The sequence below is a fragment of the Saccopteryx leptura genome, chromosome 5 (genome assembly GCF_036850995.1).
Source record: "Saccopteryx leptura isolate mSacLep1 chromosome 5, mSacLep1_pri_phased_curated, whole genome shotgun sequence".
Taxonomy (NCBI): Eukaryota; Metazoa; Chordata; class Mammalia; order Chiroptera; family Emballonuridae; genus Saccopteryx; species Saccopteryx leptura.
Window position 1 is genome coordinate 173,699,950 of NC_089507.1, and position 22,620 is coordinate 173,722,569.

Consider the following 22,620-nt stretch of genomic DNA (forward strand, 5'->3'; position numbering starts at 1 on the left):
AGGTAAGAGCATACAATGGAGTAAAGATAAGAGTGCCGGTGCGGACTTACTCTCTAGGTTCCGCGTGGGAAGTTTGGACTCGCCAGGACAGGAAAAGCAGAGCCCCATCGGGACAGTGGCTGGAGGTCCCTCCTACAGAGGACTGGTAAGTGTGACCTACGTCTTTAACAAATGTGTTGGGAAAATTGTACAGCTATCTGCAAAAAAATGAAACTAGACCACCAACTTACACCATTCACAAAAATAAACTCAAAATGGATAAAAGACTTAAATGTAAGCCGTGAAACCATAAGCATCTTAGAAGAAAACATAGGCAGTAAGCTCTCTGACATCTCTCGCAGCAATATATTTGCTGATTTGTCTCCACAGGCAAGTGAAAGAAAAGACAGGATAAACAAATGGGACTGTATCAAACTAAAAAGCTTCCGCACAGCTAAAGACAATAAGAACAGAATAAAAAGAAAACTACACAATGGGAGAATTTTTTGACAATGCGTCTGATAAGGGGTTAATAACCAAAATTTATAAAGAACTTGTAAAACTTAATACCAGGAAGACAAACAATCCAATCCAAAAATGGGCAAAAGAAATGAATAAACACTTCTCCAAAGAGGACACACAGATAGCCAATAGGCATATGAAAAACTGCTCAACATCACTAATCATTAGAGAAATGCAAATTAAAACCACAATGAGATATCACCTCACACCAGTCAGAATGGCGCTCATCAATAAAACAACACAGAATAAGTGCTGGGGAGGATGTGGAGAAAGGGAACCCTCCTGCGCTGCTGGTGGGAATGCAGACTGGTGCAGCCACTGTGGAAAATAGTATGGAGATTCCTCAAGAAATTAAAAATCGAACTGCCTTTTGACCCAGCTATACCACTGTTAGGAATATACCCCAAGAACACCATAGCACTGTTTGAAAAGAAGAAATGCACCCCCATGTTTATGGCAGCATTGTTCACAATAGCAAAGATCTGGAAACAGCCCAAGTGTCCATCAGAGGACGAGTGGATTAAAAAGCCTTGGTATATATATACTATGGAATACTACTCAGCCATAAGAAATGATGACATCGGATCTTTTACAACAACATGGATGGACCTTGATACCATTATACTGAGCGAAATAAGTAAATCAGAAAAAACTAAGAACTATATGATTCCATACATAGGTGGGACATAAAAATGAGACTCAGAGACATGAACAACAGTGTTGGGGTTACAGGGTTGGGGGGAGGAGAGGGAGGGGTTTGGGGGAGGGGAGGGGCACACAGAAAATCAGTTAGAAGGTGACGGAAGACAATTTTACCAATGCCACTCCATTTAAATTAATAAAAAAATAAATAAAAGAATGTGTCTCACGGCTAATTCAGGCAGTTAGAAGAATAGTATAAGGATGCTAATTCTGCTTCTCAGGCCACATCCTGCAAAAGGGGCCCCAAGCAAATTGGTGATTTGGCTCCTCTGATTTTGTCAATTAGATAAAAAAAAAAAAATAGGTCAGGAACGCCCTAAAATGAAACTAACAATACATGAGCATAAATTTAAAGGACTTTTAGATACTGGAGCTGATGTATCTGTTATTGCTAAGCTACATTGGCCTCCTTCTTGGCCCACTCATGCAGCAGTTACAGAATTACAAGGTATAGGGCAGAGTAAAATCCCCTCAACAAAGTTCTAGTTTTCTACATTGGGAAGATTAAGAAGGTCATTCTGGATTTTGTAAGCCTTATGTGCTCCCTGGATGGCCAGTTAATTTGTGGGGTAGAGATGTTTTGAAAAATATGGGAGCATTGCTTGTCAGTCCTAATGGTTTAGTCAGTACTCGGATGCTTGATCGGGGATTTTTGCCCACCAAGGGACTAGGGAAAGAACAGCGAGGAATTCTCACCCCCATAGAAGTGGCACCCAATACCAGAAGGTGTAGATTAGGATATCAAAATTTAGCATAAGGGCCTGACCTGTGGTGGCGCAGTGGATAAAGCGTTGACCTGGAAATGCTGAGGTTGCCGGTTCGAAACCCTGGGCTTGCCTGGTCAAGGCACATATGGGAGTTGATGCTTCCAGCTCCTCCCCCCTTCTCTCTCTCCTCTCTCTCTCCTCTCTAAAAATAAATAAAAAATTAAAAAAAAATTATCCTAGGGGCCTTGATAGCTCCTGAAAAATTTATCCTAGGGGCCTTAATAGCTCCTGCTACCCCAATAATGCATTGTGCAGACCCAATTACTTGGAAATCAGATAATCCTGTATGGGTAGACCAATGGCCCCTTTCTCAGGAGAAACTTAGGGTAGCTGCTCAATTGGTACAAGAGCGGCTACAGCTTGGGCACAGTGAACCATCTAATAGCCCATGGAATATACTTCCATATTTTGATCTTGTTGTCTCCTGGATTATCAAGGGGCATAGGCAACCCTTACATCTTATAGGTTTTGAGCCTCAAAATTATTGTTGTTCCTTTTTTCAGAGGATCAACAACAATGGCTCTGGGAAACTTCCACTAAATGGCAAATCGCTCTTGCAAATCACTGGACAACTTTATACTGAAACTGTCAACTTAAAATCAGCTCAAAGTCTAGAATTATATGCCATTATCATGGCTTTTCAGCATTTGCCATATTCCCTCTTTAATCTATATACAGACAGCAAATATTTACTTATGGTGTTTCCACTATAAAGCCTGCTGTCTTAGGGACAAATACTGGTGAACTATTTCAGCAGTTCCTCCTTCTTCAAAGACTTGTATGTCAACATAGAGCTCCATGTTTTATAGGACATACTCGAGCTCACTCCATGCTCCCTGGAGCTTTAGCACAAGGGAATGCCCCCCCCCCTTTTTTTTTTTTTGGTATTTTATTGAAGTTGGAAACGGGGAACCAGTCAGACAGACTCCCGCATGCTCCCTACCAGGATCCACCTGCCACGCCTATGGGGGGGGGGATGCTCTGCCCATCTGGGGTGTTGCTCAGTTGCAACCAGAGCCATTCTAGTGCCTGAGGCAGAGGCCACAGGGCCGGCTTTGCTCTGGTGGAGCCTTGGCTGCGGGAGGGGAAGAGAGAGACAGAAAGGAAGGGGAGGGGGAGGGGTGGAGAGGCAGATGGGCGCTTCTTCTGTGTGCTCTGACCAGGAATCGAACCCGGGAATCCTGCACGCCAGGCCGATGGTCTACCACTGAGCCAACTGGCCAGGGCCTAGGAATGCCCTTGTTGGTCAAGCTACCCAAAAGAAAATTATTTGGAGCAACCATGACAGATCGAGCAATTCAGTCTCATACTATTCATCACCAGAACACTGCAGCCCTGTGTAAACAGTTTCAACTTTCTTGGGAAGCAGCACGGCAGATTGGGAAATCCTGTCCAAGGGATCCTATACTACAATCTGCCCCTTCATTTGGAGTTAACCCTCAAGGACCCCTACCAGGACAACTTTGGCAAATGGATGTTACTCATATACCTTCATTTGGCAAACAGTCCTATGTCCACCTTACAGTGGATACACCTTCTGGATTTATAGTAACCTCCGTCAGAACAGGAAAGGCTACTAAGCATGTTATAGCTCATTGTCTGTATGCATTGTTCTATTATTGGATTTCCTAAACTGGTTAAACTGAAAATGCTCCTACATATGAAGCAAAAGCATTTACTGTATTTTGTCATTCTTAAAATCTTTTTTTTTTTTTTTTTGTATTTTTTTTTTCTGAAGCTGGAAACGGGGAGAGACAGTCAGACAGACTCCCGCATGCGCCCGACCGGGATCCACCCAGCACGCCCACCAGGGGCGACGCTCTGCCCACCAGGGGGCGATGCTCTGCCCCTCCGGGGCGTCGCTCTGCCGTGACCAGAGCCACTCTAGCGCCTGGGGCAGAGGCCAAGGAGCCATGCCCAGCGCCCGGGCCATCTTTGCTCCAATGGAGCCTCGGCTGCGGGAGGGGAAGAGAGAGACAGAGAGGAAGGGGGGGTGGAGAAGCAAATGGGCGCTTCTACTATGTGCCCTGGCCGGGAATCGAACCCGGGTCCCCCGCACGCCAGGCCGACGCTCTACCGCTGAGCCAACCGGCCAGGGCCCATTCTTAAAATCTTTAAAGTTAAGGTATTATTAATGTGTACCCAGCAAATATTTTAAGGTCAATTTAAAAAAATTTAAAAGGGGGGAGTCATATCCTGGAACTTCTACAGGTCTACCATATCATGCTTTTTACTGAAAAAAAATTTAAATTTCTTTTTAATGCTGATGAACAGGGGACACCAAATCTTTTTCTCCTGACAACTACTATCTTCTTTATTTGATCCAGCTAATAACACTGTTTTGTCTTTCTCCAAATAGCTCCAGATATATGGAAAAGATTTATATAGGTGGATGGGGATCCTCAAACCCCTCAGTGAGATCTTCTGTGCATGGCTTTTAAGATACCAAGAGGCAGAAAAAGCCCAATAGAGATCAGGGGAACTACCAGCTTTTAGGATACACCCTTAAAGGCTCCAACTCCCCAAAGGGGTCTCATAGGATGTCATCTGGGTCCTGCTTCAATAGTGGAAAGAAAGGTCATTGAGCTAAAGCCTGCCAGACTTACATGCCTCTGCTGTGAGGAAACAGGGACACTGGAAGGTAGGCTTCCCCCTCGCTCCTCTAAGGGAGGGTTCAGTCTCTTCCAGCCCTGCTCCAGCCACTTATGACCTAACCTTGCCCAGAATGCTGGGGATTGCCACTGAAGGCTGAAGGTGCCCAGGGCCATCGGCCCCATCTATGACACTGTGGATGAGCCTAGGGTATTTCTTCCAAGAAGCAGGTAAACTGATCTTATTTGCACAAGGGCCACTTAACTATGCCTTGCCTGAATAGTCAGGTTTTTTATTCTTCCCTCGAAGATCTCTGTTGTGGGTGTTGATAGTCCTATTTTCTGCTGCTTTGTTTAATATATAGTGTTTCCTTTATCCTTCCTACCTCAATGCCCCGCTCACATTTCAGGCTGGGACCTACTCCTAATTTAGAGCTCTCTTTCCCCCTTTTGCCAACTTCTATTATGAATCTACCTTTGCCACCCAGCTTAGTGTATCCCAAGGTTCTCTTTACCATGCCACAGTCCCAGAGCTCCAGGGAAAAGCAGCCTGGTCTCATCTCTCCAGGCAGAGGAGAACAGAAGCTCCATATCCACACATGCTGCAGATGGCTTTTCCAGTCTACCTGAATCATTACCAGCTAGAAGCAGTGGTCATTGGGACTTGGACATGAGCTGCAAAGTATAGAATTGTGACAACAATACCAGTGCCATGCGGACTCTTCCTGGATGTGGACTTTTCCTGGACTCCTGCTCCTTGTGACAGCTCCTAACAGACTGAACTGGGGTTGGGTTGCATTTTTCAGGGATTTGGTATGGTGTTGGGGCCAACTTGAACTTGGTGAACATGTTAAGGGCACTACTCTTTCATGGATTCTTGCTGTATTGGCCAAGAGTTTGCTTAAAGGCTTTAATCACTGTAAAAAAAATTAGAAGACTAGATAAAGAAGATGTGGCACATATACACCATGGTATACTATTCAGCCATAAGAAATGATGACATTGGATCACTTACAACAAAATGGTGGGATCTAGATAACATTATATGGAGTGAAATAAGTGAATCAGAAAAAAACAAGAACTGCAGGATTCCATACATTGGTGAGACATAAAAATGAGACTAAGATACATGGACAAGAGTGTGGTGGTTATGGAGGGTGGGGGCAGGGAAGGAGGGAGAGGAGGAGGGGGTGGAGGAGGGGCACAAAGAAAACTAGATAGAAGGTGACAGAGGACAATCTGACTTTGGGTGATGCGTATGCAACAGAATTGAATGACAAGATAACCTGGACATGTTTTCTTTGAATATATTACCCTGATTTATTGATGTCACCCCATTAAAATAAAAATTTATTTATAAAAAAAAAATTCACTCAGCTTCTGTACATCTGTAAAAGTTTCTATTTCTCCTTCATACTTGAAGGATAACTCTTATGGATATAGTATTCTTGGCTGGTAACTCCTCTCTTTCAGTACTTTGAATGGTTGGGTCCATTCTCTTCTGGCTTGTAGAGTTTATGCTGAGAAGTCTGATGATAAGCTGATGGGATTTCCTTTATATGTTAAGCTAGTCTTTTCCCTAGCTGCCTTGAAGTTTCTTTGTCATTGATTTATGACATTTTTTTTTTTACAGAAATAGCGTCAGAGGAACAGATAGGGATAGACAGACAGGAAGGGAGAGAGATGAGAAGCATCAATTCTTTGTTGCATCTCCTTTGTTGTTCAGTGATTGCTTTCTCATATGTGCCTTGACCAGGAGGGCTACAGCAGAGTGAGTGACCCCTTGCTCAAACCAGAAACCTTGGGCTCAAGCCAGTGCCTTAGACTTCAAGCCAGTGACCTTTGGGCTCAAGCCAGAGACCATGGAGTCATGTCTATGATCCCACATTCAAGCCAGCAACACCTCACTCAAGCTAGTGAGCCCATGCTCAAGCCTGATGAGCCAGCACTCAAGCTGGCCACCTCAGGGTTTCGAACCTGAGTCCTCCATGTGCTAGTCTGAGGCTCTATCCACTGCACCATTACCTGGTCAGGGTGATTTATGACAATTTTATTATGATGTGCCTTGCAGAAGGTCTGTTTTGGGTTGAGGTAACCTTGCATTTATTTGCTTCTTGGATTTGAGGCTCTAACTTTTTCTATAGGCTTGGGAAGTTCTCATCAATTATTTGTTTGAATAGGCCCTATATTCTCTTCTCCTTCTCTTTTTCTGCTGATAGATCCATTATTCTTATATTACTCTTTCTAATAGAGTCAGACAATTCTTGTAGAGCTCTCTCAGTTTTTATAATTCATGAGTCTTTCTCCTCTTTTCTCTGTAGCATCGCTAGTTACCTGTCTTTGATGTCACTAATTCTTTCCTCTATCTGGCCTGTTCTATGAGCTAAACTTGTTACCTCAGTTTTTAATTCATGTATTGAGTTCTTTATCTCTGTTTTTAAAGTTTCAATATCTTTAATGTTGTATTTGTCTTGTTTTCTTTGCTCATTAAGTTGCTATTGGTGTTTTCTCACATCTTGAGTATTTTCAGAACTTCAATTTTGAATTCTTTATCATTTAACTTCAAAATTTCCAAGTGATTGAGATTTTTTTTCCCGGAGATTTTTTATTTTCTTTATGAACTATATCTCTGTGTTGCATAGCCATAGTCCACATTTTTTCTTCCTTGATGGCATTTGAGCATGGTGTTGTCAAAAATCCTAACAAAACTTAACTGAAAAAATAAAAAATAAGAATTATAAAAAATGGAAAATATAAAATTTAAAAAAGTAGTGAAAAGTAAAAAAGAAAAACCACAAAAGAGCAAAAACAAAATAAATAAATAAATAAACAAACAAAACAACCACAAAAATAAGAATAAAAATATAAAAGTTAAAGAAAATGAAATTTAAGTAATAAAAAGGAATAAAAAAGAAAAAGGAGAAAAGAAAAATATTTTCAATTTTGAGAGGTCAGTTTTCTTCCAGTAGGTGTTTCTTTATTTATAAGTTTTAGCTCTATGATATTCCTGGGCTGGCTTCTGCTGAGATGTTGCTGTCACAATGATGTAGGCAAGGCTGCAGTTGCATTGGTAGGTGGGACATGTTGTGATTGTTTAATGTCTTTACAGTCGTATGGTTTTAGCAATGGTGATCTCCGGCCTCTGGTTGCTCCTCCCCACATCTCAACAGACCAAAGGACCAGACACAGAGCACTTCTGTTCTTCAGGGGAGAAAGTGGCTCTGGAGAGTTAGTTGTGGGGTCTGCCTCTGCCACTCTTCGTACCCTGTGAAATAAAGGAGGCAGGATCTGGGAGACTTGGGGTTGTACATTTATTTTCTCTGTCTCTGTGCTGAGTGCAGGCTGTGGGCAGACTAGGGTAACACTGGCTATGACTCTGCACTCTGCCACTTCTTTGGTTTAGTATCCTCTCTTTTGTCCCTCACTGTTCCCCCCCCCCCAGCAGAAAAAAACTCAGTCATTCCAGGATTCCTTCTCCATTTCCCCAGCAGACAAAACCCAGACAGCCAAAGTTCCTTCCTCTCCATAGTCCCAACAGGGAAAAAAATAAACCCAGTCATTCCAGGCAAGCTGACTGTGAGTGCATTTTATCTTCTACCCATTTTTCAACCCATTCCACCTTTAGTCCATTCAGTGCATGGTTTTCCAGGCATGCCTGCAAGCCAGCTGGGATTCATTTACTGTGTTATAATTGTTCAATTTGTGGAAATTTCAAGGGGACAGATTAGAAGTGTCTCTCATGCTAACATTACTCTGAGGTCATCCACTATTTTCTAACTTCAGCACCCATACTTTCTTCAGAGCACTTGGGCTTCCCCTCCAAATTAAGAGAGCTGGGTGTGCCCATGGGTTTGTTGTCCCTGGTGTCCAGTAATTATTGATGGACAGGTACATATATGAAATCCAGCTCCCTTGCTCCCAGGCAGAAAACATTCAGAGAGGTGTCACTTACTCTCTAGAGCTCTCTGCAGGGTCAGGCTGCAGCTCTCCTCTCTAAGACTTCCCTGACATCCTGCCCTTTGTGATTTCTTTCTCTTCCTATCCTCCTCTTGCTCCCTGATTATCTCTTCTGGGACTTCTTCTATAAACAGTCACTTTCTCGGGATCCTGATTTTAGAGTCTGATTCTGGGAGAATCTGCCAAAGACATTTGGGTTTCAAGACCTCCTCAAGGTCTCAAAGGCTTTTGGGATGGTTAACTTTTGAGATGGTTAATCTCATCTGTGTGACCTCAAGTACAATGTTTACCTGTGCCTGTGCTTGGATTTCTCACTTGAACTAGATTTTCTGCCAGTTATAACTTGTGAGACTCTACACTTATGATCCATAAAAGAGACTGATTTTTGGAGACATCTTAATGTCCTGTATAGAAGGTAGATCTCTGGAGAAACAGGCTGCTCTTCCACTTAGTTACTCTGTGTATACATGTAAGAGAGCAAGAGCAGCTCTGGGCAAGCTACTTATCTGTCTAGGCCTCAGGTATAAGCTGTAAATTGGAGTAATCATAATATCTCTTCTTCATGTGAGAGGATTCAGTGGCATCACCATGCAATGTACTCAGCTGCAACTTCCGCATTCAGTGTACACTGAACACTAGTGATTTACACTTGTCCCCTAAAGTCACAGCCCTTACGGTATCTGGGAATGTGTTCAGGAGAATTCTTTCCCACATCACTTATCTAAGAGGCTCTCTTCTATTGCCTGGGGTTGGGAATGGGTGAATAGACACACATCAAGAGGACAGTCCTTGACCTTCTGCAAAGGGACAGCAGGAGCCAGGAGAGGCATAGCCTGTTCCTGAGGTGAAGGAGGCAGACACTCATCTCCTGGGCTGTGGGTGAGCACAGCATCTGGCACCTGCCTTTGCAAACGGTCAAGGGTGGCTTTAGCTCCATGGGGTCAAGAAGACATTCAAGTCCAAGTCAACAGTAAAAGCAATTTACTAATTTACTCTTCCCTTTGGCTTGCATAGCAAGCAGTACTTTATAATTAGAGTATTTTGCCAAGAAGAGAATGTCAGAAATTATGGCACTGTGCCTGCTCACTGGATGCTCACATATAAGAGAAAAAAGACAAAACACTTAGGGAAATTAGAAGCCATTTAGAAAATAAATCCCCAGGGAATCTGTTGAATTTCAATCAGCCGAGGACAACTGTTATTTTTCTACTCTATTTTCCTGTCTCCTTTCTTTGCTCCCAGGCAGTCCACACTTCTGAAGGTATGGCTGAGCCCTTGGCTATTGATCAGCAAGAACTCTGGAGCAGTCATAAAGCCTTAATAAGAGAAGGTGTATTCTGAATCCATAGAAAACATTCTGCCCTCATAAAAGTAGGCAGGCAAGAGACTCAATTTACTCAAGCACTTAATGTATGCAAGATATCTTCTTGGATGCTACAGAGGATATAAAAATGATTATAGCACAACTTCTCCCTGGCAAAGCTTATACTGGGGAAGAGACAAAACTAAGAACACCCAACACAAGGAGAGAAAGTACAGTGAAGGAAATACAAAGTAAGAGTACTGGTGGTCAAAGAAATGGAAATCATGTCTGAAGCCAAGGGTGGGGGTATGCACAGCCCTCTAACCCATGCTGGTGGACGGCCTCTGACCCAGCCGGCTGACTGCCATGGCAACTGAAGGGATCCTCTGGGGTCACACTGCTTCTCTCTCCATAAGAACTTTTTAATTAAACATTTGGTCTAAAATACTTTAAAACCATGCATACTTGCAGGTATTGTGTTTAACTTGATTTTCATTTAGCTTTGTGATCGATTTAAGTAGCTTATGATAACATTCTTCCCAGAAAGATTCTATTTTAATACATCATGAATATGAAAAGTAAAGATCTGAATCAGGACAACTTAATTTGCTGTCCAGACTCAGTGAGGTGGTTAATTAACTGTTGTTGCATTAGACTTGGAGAAAACATTTGTCAAAATTTTCCCAATCAGCCTCTGAGCTATGACATCACATGCTGATCCTTCTGGATGTAGCACAGGAGACTGGAGCTGGCTGCTTCCTGTGGCTGACTTCTTCTCGTATTCTCTGTTGACAAAGTGCTAAATAAGTTACTACGTATTTTCCTAGCCCTGCTGACTTCCACATATTTAACAAAATTAATATATTTTATGATAGTCTCTGATCAGTTTCCTGATTTTGACCTCTAAATGGATTGGATATAGCATTGTGTTGCATTATTTAGAACAAAGTATTTGTTACACTAATATATTCATTTTCTTAATATGTCTCACTCATTGAAAAAATTAGATTGATTCATTCAACTGTCCTTAGTAGACTGAGTTACATTCCTAATCATGCAATGCTCCCCTTGGTGACTGCAGAGGCTGCAGCATTTGCTTTCTCCTGACCCTTTCTTTCCTCATGAACATATGCATTTTCATTTTTTTTTTCCTGAGGAGACTCTTTTTGTATGAATTCAAATGAGCTTTTCAGCCCTCCTTTTGGTTAATATTAAGAACTGAAACCAACATGAATTCTTGCCCCCGTGCTAAATTGTACAGAAACCATAGGGAAGATGAAGAAACCACATGCGAACACAGTGACAACTAGGCCACATGCTGCTAGGAGCCCCTGCCCCTGGTAGGTGAGGCCCAGCGAAGATCTGCTCATCAGGACTCACTATAAGATCCCCCCCCCTTGTTGTGGCCACCAACCCAAAGCTATTCTGTCAGGAACTCTGTCCAATTCCAATGATTTCCTCACTTTTCAAAACCTGCCCAATCAGAGTTCAGTGCCCTCCTTAACTCTGTTCACAGCATCTAGGTGGGTTCTCTTTCCTGCAGCAGGTTCTTCCCTGGAGTCCTTTGCAGGATGAGCGATTGATAGAGTCCAGGCTCAGGGCTGAAACCTGCATTCAGGGTGACCTGAGCCTTGGATGCACGTTTTTGATTCACATGAGTAGTTTCAACAAACAGGATGCCTGGGCTCTTCTCCAGAACGACCACATCAGCCATGCTGGGTACAGGGCCTGCTGTTCACATTGTTAAAAACTGATATTTGATTCTTTCATGCCTTGGGTTAAAAACCAGTTACAGAAGGTCGGCATTTGTCAGTCAGTCCTTTACTTGTTCATTTAGTAAATATTTACTGATGCCTTCTAGATGCCAGATCACTGGGCACTGGGGAAAAAATAGAAACAAAACTCAAAGGCCTTATATTTCACTAGGAGAAGAAAGAAAGTAACCCTGAGACTGAGGTAAGTGCTCATGGAGACAGTGAGATTGGGCATCATGCAAGGACATGATGGGATGAGGTCTCATTTTACAGTGTGTGGTCAGAGGAGACTTCTAGGAGAAGGAGACATGTTGTTGGGCCTCTCATTAGAAGTAGCATCCATGAGAGCCTCTGGGGGATAACATGCAGTTAGGAGAAAGGGCATGGGAGCAGACCCTAAATCAAATGGGAGCTGGACACCGGAGAAGAGAAAGCAGGCCTGTGCAGCTAGGCTGTAGTGGGCCAGGAGGAGACTGGCCCAAGATGCAGCTGAAGAGTGAGCAGGCTGGCCCTTGTGGCCCCTCATGGGCCACAAGAAAGGGTTTGCATGTTACTGTAAATTCACTGGAGACCTTGGCAGAGATACTGGGTCAGGGAAGGCTCTCAACAGGGCAATTTCCTGATATGGCTCACTAACAAGAACATATGGACTGTTGCTCAGAAATCAGATTGTAGAGAGTAGGAGAAGAAGCTGGTAAAATTCATGGGGTTACTGCTAAGTCTGAGCATAGAAGATGACAACACTGACCAAGACAGAGTCGGGGGGTGGTGAGAAGAGCTGGACATGTCTGGCTTGATTCAGAGGCAGAGCCAAGAGAACTGCTAATGGGGGAAAGGAGAGTGTGAGGGAAAGAAATCCGTCAGGAATGATGTCTTGGGATGATGCTGACATCTCCATGAGGAGCAGTGCAGATCAAGGTTGAATTTCACACATGTGTTCTACATCTGGGTGGAATGTCAAGGGGAGCAGGTACACATAGAAGAACACAGGTGAGTTCAGGAACAGGAATTGGAATTTGGCAGATTTGGGAGTCACAATGGGCATTTAGAAGCATTGACAAGTATGTTGTTTGATGACATCACCTCAGTTAGAAAAGAAGCTAGAGCACAGAAGAGGCCCTGAGGCCCAGCGCTAGAACATATGGACATGTTCCTGATGGACAGCAAAAGAGAGAGCACAAAGGAGGTGGAAAGTGAGTGGCCCTGGAGGGGTCCAGGGGCGTGTCATCCTCACAACCAAGAGGACGGAGCGTTTCCCCTCGCAGGTAGTGTTGAACAGCCTAAAACAGAAAAAACACCTCTGGGCTAAGCAGAATGCAACAAGTCCCTCTGCTTTGCCCAACTCCTCAAGGCATCATTATACCCCTGGTCACATTCCAGAGTGCGAGATTCATGATGCTCCCTGGATGTGAAGGGCCAGAGGGCGTCACAGAGAGTGGGTTCAGGACAAAAGTGGGGCAAGAGCACCAGTGAGGTAGGGTGAGCAGGAAATGGCCGCTACCTGAAATGAGGGCATCTCCTGGGTGCAGTTAGAGCCATGTCTTATATAATAATAGTCATCCTACCTAGAGCTGCCTTTGGAAATTGGGTTACGTGTTGGACTTTTTTCAAGATAAATCTGGAGTGAGGTTGGCAGAGGACATGAGACAGCCGACAGAGCAGAGATGAAAACACATTAACAAAGGGCACAAAGAAGGGAGAGAGGACCCAAGCTGAGGCCCCAGGAGGGAGGGATGTGTCTGAGTCAGTGTGAATGCATGTACGTATGTGTGTGTGTGAGTGCATGTGAGTATACATGTGTGCATGTGTATGTATGTGTATGTGTAAGTATATATATGAGTGTGTGCGAGTGTGTATCAGTGGCAGTGGGTATTGGCTGATGTGACAGAAAAGAGGTCTTTGGCTTCACCATGAGCTCAGGCCTCAGAAGTTGGAGAGTACTGCTGTGTCCAAGTCTCAGTCTTCACAAAGAACTGGTATGAGGCAAATTTATCTGTTGTATTTAGACACAAACACATTTGGGGCATGGAGGGACAAGAATGCATTGCTGATTTCCTCTACAAACTTACAGGATTCAAAATGGCCTTGAAAAAGCCAGTAGTTGGCCCCAAGTTGAGAAGAAAAAATTTAACAGGGTAACTTTGGCAACCCCATTTTGAAACAGACACTGATAAATTAGACTGTGCACCAGAGTGTAGTCACAAATGGGAAGGATACACAAATGTGCATTATTGGGAGGAGGAATATGGCTCCAGGGGTGTTTAGTCCAAAAAGGGGCAATGATGAGGATAGCAGACAGCACTTCATATGCGTGCTAAGCTCAGGAACTAGGCCCATTCTGCCTTCAGCTGAATGAGAAGCTCTAGTGCCTTAAGGAAGAACTCAGCAACAGCAGCGTCAGCTGCCGCTGAGAGAAAGGGCTGTTCCAGCACACCTGATTCTGAAAGTGCTGGGCCCGGCTTTAGAGGGGTCCTTACGGTGAGTGAGTGACTAAGAGTACTCAGGCCCTTTCAATTAAGAGTTCTTTTGTTGCCCAGATACAGTCAGAATGCCAGGTTCTGTAAACAGAGCATGTGAAACAGCCTTGTACTGGAGGCAGAAGAAGACTAAGGGTCAAGTCTAGGCTATGTGACTCTGGACAAGTTGCTTAATCTCTCTGTGCTTCCTCTTTCTCATCTGTAGAATATAGCTAATGGTTTCCATGACCTAGTAGAGTGATTGCAGAAAACGGCCCATGAAAAGCAGGATGGGGTCTCTGTTCCATTCCAGGCACGATAGTGAAGAAGTGAGAGAGAGGTCAGAGCCTGTGCCAAGATTCTTCTTGGCAGTGAGATCTCCCTCCATGGCCTTCCAGGTTGTCTGACTGCCCTGTGTCATGCTGTTGGTTGGAAGGCCAACATTGGTAAGGAAAACCCAGTCTTCTAGCTTCTGCACATTTGACAAATACCCAAAAGGAGCCAGGTGGATAAGGGCATTTCAGTATTTTGTTGGTAAAAGTTGACTCAGAGAACACGGTTAGAGCTGAGGCCAAAATAAGGCTTCTTAGATCTTGCCCAATAAAGGGAAATTTTCTTCCCTATCAGGCTAAACCAGCTGGAACCCTTGTCCTCAACCCACTTTTATAAGAAATAGCTAACACCCATCTGCTCTTCTGAAATGAAACTAAAAGATGATGTTACTTACATGCATATATAATTTCAAATTTCAAGTCAATTTAATGTCCTAATTATAATATGAAGGACAGGTAAAAGTTATGGCCTCTCATATATATTTTAATACATAAATTTTAATGAGCAAACATGTATGGTATGGAGATGAAAGACAGTGATGTGGAAGACACAAGAGTAAAACACAGTCATTGTGAAAAGCAATAGGGCCCTGGCCAGTTGGCTCAGTGGTACAGCATCAGCCAGGCATGTGGACGTCCCAGTTCAATTCCTGGTCAGAGCACACAGGAGAAGCACCCATCTGCTTCTCCATCCCATCCCCATCTTGCTTCTCTTTCTCTCTCTCTCCTCCTCCCCTCCAGCAACCATGGCTCTATTGGAGCAAGTTGGTGCTTGGCACTGAGGATGGCTCCATGGCTTTTGCCTCTGGTGTTAAAAAATGGCTCTGGTCTCAATGGAGCGAAGGTCCCATATGGGCAGAACATTGCCATTAGGGGGCTTGCTGGGTGGACCCCAGTCACGGTCCATGCAGGAGTCTGTCTCTACCTCCCCTCCTCTCCCTAAAAAAAAAAAAACAGTAATAGGAGGGTAGGATGGATCATATTTTTGGGGAGAATGAGGGGCCTCATCTTCATCAAATTGAGGTTAACAGCTGGATGGTCATGGGCTGCAGCATGGAGGAAGTGAGGCAGTGTGCTCCCCACCATCAACCTTCCCCGTGAACGTGCTGGGTCTGTGTGCAAGTGTATTGGTAACGGAATTCCCCGTGTCATGGGCAGTGTCCACATGAGTCCCGAGGACATGACCTGGGATAGGCATGAGAATGACGTAAGGTCAGATAATGAAGCTCTTATCTTAGAATCCCAAATGTCCAGGCATTTATTCAGTCTCCACCAGTTAAAGAGATCTTGGGTACCATATCCTTTGATAAGTGGCAGAAAAAAATTATTTAAGTAAGTTTTCCGGTAGGTGCCTGAGGAAACAAATCTGACCCCAAAGGCAATGTATTTAGTATGCTATCCTCACAGCCGAGATTTTCGTATTGTGGTTATATGTGTGCACGCACAGATATGTTTTATGGCAATTATACAAATTGTTTTTCAGAACAACTTATTGATAAAATCAAGTGAGATCCCTGCATTTCACATGTCTCTGACAACATGATAAAACCTGCTTCTAGAATGTGAGGGCAATCTGGCTGTGACATCTGTCACCCCTTTGATCGCCAGGGTTGATTCGGTTGATCTGGCTGGCTAGGCGGGTGTCCCCTTCCTCCCTCACCACTCCATGTGCATCCCTCCCAAAGCTGCGCACTCCGTCGAAGAGGACAACCTTCCACGATAGAAGAGAGGACCGTTCTTCGGTCAAAGGGATAAGAGTAGCTGCGCTCCCCTGCTAGAACCTCCAAACAAGTCTCAAGACCTGCTTCTAGGACTGCATGACAGGTCTTCAGACTGCTCCTAACCTAGGGCCACCAAGGCCTTGTCAGTTTTAAATGAATGTCCTAGCCTACTGAATATAGTGGGAAAGGAAAAGAAGGAAGGGGAGGGTGGGCTTCGTTTTTAAGGACAAACATTTATTAGCTTTATTTTAAATATAGAAAGCAATGTGTATCCACTTACATTTTCTCTAGAAATGTAGAAAATTAAGAGAAGATAAAACCCAAAATCCCAATGACCAGATAGAGCCCCATTTAGCATCTTTACAATTTTTTGTCTTTATATTTTTTAAACTAAATTGGATTCATATTCTATAGTTGTATTTTTTTTTGTTTTTTGTTTTGTTTTCACAAAACATAATATTATCAAAATTTAGCCACATTAACATTATATACTTTATTCCCAGGCTATATCATGTTGTGTTATCTAATTGTATACTTTATCTACTGTGCCCTTCTTTTTGGACACATGTCTTTTAAGGTGCTTAATGCTTATAAACAATGCTCTTCACAAGAAATTTCAAGCATTAACCTTACATCATCTTGAACTCAGAGATAATATTTTTTAGTAGTTGATTAGCTAGACACTTTTTTATATTATAAGGATCATAACACTTCAGATAATATTTTTGCCTATATAATTTCCATTAAGAGTATAACAAACCACAATAAAAATAAATAGAATTTTTGATTTTTTTCCAATTAACTTAAAATTGTACTGAGATCTGGGATATCTCCCAAGAAATGTCATAGAGAAATTTAAAAATTTTCCAATTCTATCAGAGACACCTATTGTTGGGAGAGCAATGAGACATATGATAAAAGTTATATGATTAAGAAATGCTAAGAATCACCACTAAACTAGATGGGTAAGAAGTCCTAAATGTGTTTTCTGTAGAAACAGCAAGTACAGTAGAGCTTGCCCAGCCCCTTTAATAGGTATGACATCACAGGTATAGTCAACAAATGGAAAAACTAGATGTATTAAATTACACCAAAGTGAAATATTTTTGTGTACCTAAGGATACTATAAATAGAGTGAAAAGGCAGTCAATCCATGGAGCTGGAGAATGTTTGAAAATCAAATATCTTTATAAGAGATTAATATCAAGGATATATAAAGAGCTCTTACAATTCAACAAGGAGACAAACAACTTGATTAAACATGTACATAGAAAGAAATTTCTCTAAAGAAGATAAATAAATGGCCAATAAGAATGTGTTCAACATCACTAATTATTAAGGGAATGCAAATTAAAATCAGAAAGAGATATCACTTTACACCCATTAGGATGGCTATTAAACACACATACACACACACAGAGAAAGTAACAAATATGAGAAAAGAAGTGGAGAAATTGAAATTGAAACACTGTGCACTTCCGCTGGTAATGTAAAATGGTATAGCTGCTATGAAAAGTTATATGGCAGCTCCTCAAAACTTAAACATAAAATTATCATTTGATCTAGCAATTCCATTTCTGGGTATATATGGTACTATATTCAAAAAGGTTAAGAGCTAGGGCTTGAGTAAACCTTTATGCACTTGAATTCATAACTTTATTATTCACAAGAGCATAGAGGTGGAAGCAGCCCTTGTCCATCAATCACTGAATGGATAAAAAAATGTGTTATATACATTAAATGGAGTATGGTTCAGCCATGAAGAGGAAGGGAATTCTGATTCGTGCCACTGCATAAATGGATCTTGATGGCATTATGCTAAATGAAATAAAAGGATTTTTTCATCACAAAAGGAAAAATATTGTATTATTCTTAGGTGAGATACCTAGGGTTGTCAGATTTATAGAGAGAGAAATTTTGAAGGCCACTGGTGAGAGGAAGGAAGACTGAGGAGTTATTGTTTAATAGGTACAGAGTTTCAATTTGGATGTTGACAGCATTTTGGAGATAGATGGTTGAGACGGTTGCACTACAGTGTGAATATGCTTCATGCCATTGAACTATATATTTTTTTAAAATTTTATTTGGAAAATTAAATTTAATAGGGTGACATTGATCAATCAGAGTACATAGGTTTCAGATAAACATTTCTATAGCATTTGAACTATTGACTGTGTTGTGTGCCCATCACCCAAAGTCAAATTATTTTCTGTCACTGCATATTTGTCCTTTTTTACTCCTTTCCTCCTTTCTCTTTCCTCAACCCACCTGCCCCTGACACCCACTTCACTTTTATCTATGTCCACGAATCTCAGTTTTATATTCCACCTCTGTGTGAAATCATATATGAACTATATTTTTGATTCATGGTTGGAAATTGGTGTATGCAGAGGGCTGACTTAAATTATACTAGGATTTTCAACTCTGTGGAGGGTCAACACTATAGACCCCTGCATTGTTTAAATGTCAATTGTTCTTAAAAGTGGATAAAATTTTTAAATTTATATTATGCATATTTTACCACAACAAAAAACTCCTTAGGTGTGGGAGGGGGTCGTATATTTTGCTGTGTCAGTGGCACAGCCATAAGTACAGGCTGACAGGCAATGGGGAGAGTGTGTTGCTAAAGACCCAAGTTGGGTATCCTAAGCTAGACCCCATTCCAGAGGAGGGAACCTTGGAGAAATGTTAGTTAATAAGCTAACATTTGATGTGAATCAAAAGCACTGAGCTCGTGAGTTTAGGATAAGAACTGAGAGTAAGAGCTGGCACTAAAGCAACTGCTGAATGAGAAAGAGAGGAGGCTAGTGTGGGAACTGCTGGGAAAGAGGGGGCATCCTCACAGGACTGTAGAGGAGCCACACAAAGGACAGCCCACCTCTACTACCAGGCAGGCTTCTCTGCTACCTGGGAATCATGCGGAAACCTAGGTTTGCTCGTCAAATTGAAGACTCCTCTTTCTCAAAGCAGATGCCCCAGGATGCCAAGTGCTGACCTTCTTCTACAAGGTCATTTCTATCACAGGGGTAAAATTATTTTGGAAAAAGAAAAAACAATTGCATGATTTAATATGCTTTCTTATTAATTCTTCCAGATAGAGTAAAATGAAAAATAAAAAGATTATCACTAAATGTAACAAATTTACCTTTTGCGCTTCACAGTCTATGGAAATCTACATGGAAAATGCATGGCCAAACAGTAATCATCATTCCTAAGGTTTAGTCATTTTAAGACCATTTTGTTGAACTGTGCTGAAATTTCTATTTATTGCAACTGAAAACATTAACTTAATAATATGATGTGACTCCAAGGATTGTTCATATTTACTTTCAACAATTGTTTTATTTCCTCCTTGCATTCCTAAGATTGCTAATACATGCATTATAGCTTGCCGAGTAGAGTGCAGAGGTTGCTAATGGTACTTGAGGGTGCATGGCAGGGTAGGGCTCTCTAAGCCTCACCTTTCTTTCAAGGAGCTTGGTGTGAGAACAGAGTAAGGGATGGGAAATAACTTTTTGAGAGAAAAAGAGGGAGAGGAAGGGAGAGAGAGGATCAGAGAGGGTGAGAGCATCAACTCATATTTGCTTTCATATTAGTTATCTATAGAACTTCTGGTGTGTGCCTTGACCAGGGCTGTGCCAGTGCTCCCTTCCTCAAGCCAGCGACCTTGGGCTTAATTAAGCTGGTGAGCTTTAAGATTGTGTGGACAAGCCTCTGCTCAAGCCAGCAACCTCAGTCCAACAAGCCATGCTCAGAGCCAGCAACCACAAAACACCGGTGACCTCAATATTCTGGGTTAATGCTTTGTCCACTGCATCACCACCAATCAGGTGGGAGATAATAACTTGCTGAGAGATTGAGTGAGGCAAGCTTCCCCAACAGCTGGTGATCAAGGGCTCTTACTTCTTAGAGGCTATGAAGACCATGAGGCCCATTGCTGTAGCCAAATTTAACAAACTTGAACATAAAATAAACTTGACAAAGGGGTCATCCTGACCAATATCAGCCCTAGCACTGATGTTGGGGCAGTGAGTGTCACTGTTTAACAGAGGTGGATTTAATGTTGGGCACACTGGGTGTGCACCCTGGGCCCCGACTTCTTAAGGGCCCACAAAATCCCAACTTTACACTTTTTTCTAATGACAAGGGGCACAATATTTTCTTCTGTGCCTGGGGTCTCAACCAACCTTAATCTACCTCTGCTATTTAAGTCTCAAAAGATGACGTGGTCCTAGTGAAGCAACCTTTTTGAGGTCATTGTATTTGGCATATTTGTTTAGATAAGCAGGTCTGTTTAATGATAGATACATTGGGTATCGGGGACTAGAAGGCTGTGCCAGAGAGCATCTCATTCAACTTCACCTAACTAGGCATATCAGTGATGTAGGGATGGTGACTGTGCAGCTTCGTGCTTACCTTGCTTCAGTTAGTCTAAGTCACCTGGGTGGTCATATGATATTATCATGTCATGAACCTCACACCATGATGCTAAAGTTGCCTGAGCAAGTGGTTCATGATGCAGGAGGCATTGCTGAGCTGGGAGTGTGTCGTACTCTTGAAATAAGAGTACATCACAAATATGGAACATCAGCAGAAGAAGTTTGATGATGACTTTTGGCTCAACTGTTCAAGCAAGCCCCTCCTTCCCTAAGATAGTGATGGCACCAAAAGCATCTCTCATCCATTGCATATTGGCAGGACCTTGCTCATGGAAGAGAGAGGTGGATTTCTTGGTGACCTCAGGCTTTCTGTCCTTGACTTTTGAATGTTATCTTGCACTTGTCGTAGGGTTGTCTGGGAGTATGTAGACCCCGTGGTTGAAGTCAACATGGGGTCCCCAATCTATAGCAGCAATCTCCACTGTCAGTGTTGAAAGCAGCCCCAGTTACTGGCTGTCCAATCTGAGCCCCACAAAGGTAGTAATTTTTCCAGCTCCAAACTTTCATCCTCTCTGGTCTTTTTCATATACATATACTCCACTTGCCAAGAAAACAAAAGGAAGAGATGGTTGTCTTCTGGGTTCCTCTGATCTGCTCTTTCAGCTTAGCAACAAACACCCTCCCTCTTTGGCGCCCATCCTCAGGCAAGGAACGCAAAACTTAGCTAGTTCATAGAGGAGGGTAGGCAAGGACAGGGGTCACCAATGATCAGAACAAAACACGTTAGTATTTCAATACAATTTCTAATCACACTGAATTATTAACTCTTACTGTGGGCAGAATCATTAGTAATGGCTTTCCTTGACAGATACAAGAAACCCTAGTTCTGGTCCTGTTAGACAGTTAAGTATGGTTGCCCAGACGGGGTTTCAGATGTGGGTTGTGAGTTCCACTCGGCTGCTGAAATGTTGGCTGCCCTCTGAAGGCATAGCCTGCCATGGTTGTATGGTGAGGGAGATGGTAAAGTTGGCCTCAAACACAATTTTGCCTTTATCATCCTCCTGGTTTCCTCTGCATGTAGTAAGATCATGCACCGTCTCAGTGCTTCATGTACACCCACGTAAGTGCTTACTGACTCTCAGGGTTTGTGGACCTGCCTGTCTATCCTGTGGAATGAGGACTGTGACTCATCTCTGAGACCTGGCTCAGTCAGTGCCAGTGAGTTGAATAAATGCAATAACAGTTTATGGTTCCATGACTCCTCTTTTAAATTGACCCATAAATTGTTCACCATGCAGATGTACCATGCTGCCATTTCTACAGATAATAGTCCTGCTTACTAACAAGATATGAGTCGGCTTGTTACTTCCTCTTCTGAACAAGGTACTGACTTCTACAATTCTCTTCCTGGCCCCTAGGATATATCTCATTTCTTTGGACAGCATCCTTAATCCATGGTGAGCCAAGGGTCAGATTGCCTTGGTACAAGGTTTCTAGATTCCTCTTAGTGGGACTGCATTGGTGAATGCTGCCTTTTAGACCTACCTGGAAAATTCTCCAGGTGTAGGGGCTGGCTGACTCTATCATTTCCAGATGAGGCCTGGAGGGGGAGAGTACCCCTTGGTTCTTCCCGCAAGGCCCACATACCCCACATACCAGAATTTCCTTATCAGGAACCCTCAGAATGCAAGTGCCATGCTTCCTACCCCAGAGCACCTCAATCAGAATCCTCTAGATTCCTAGGAACCCAGGAATCTACATTTGAAAGAGAGCCAGCTTGTGTTGGTGGAGTCGGCCTTGGGCTAGAGGCATTTGGAGACCCTGGTCTATGGCAAAGACACCCTCTGGAAATTTAAGTATCACATGGAGAAAAATGTAACTTGATTCCTTTTAGTCACTTTACAAATATTTTTAACTGGTTTTGTATGATGTGACTCTAGGATGGTCCCGAGGGTCCTGCCTAAATTTGGCTGAGTGGCACCTTCTTAGGGACTGAGTAACACTCCCGAACTTAGGGAGTATTGTCTCGCTTTCTCATGGCTGTAACTAGGGTTTCACAGCAGTCAACCTGAAGAGAGATCACGCAGCAGGCCTGACCTGTTAGAGCCCTCTCAAATCATCCAGAGTTCAGAGACAGGGAAGTCAACAAGAGAGAAG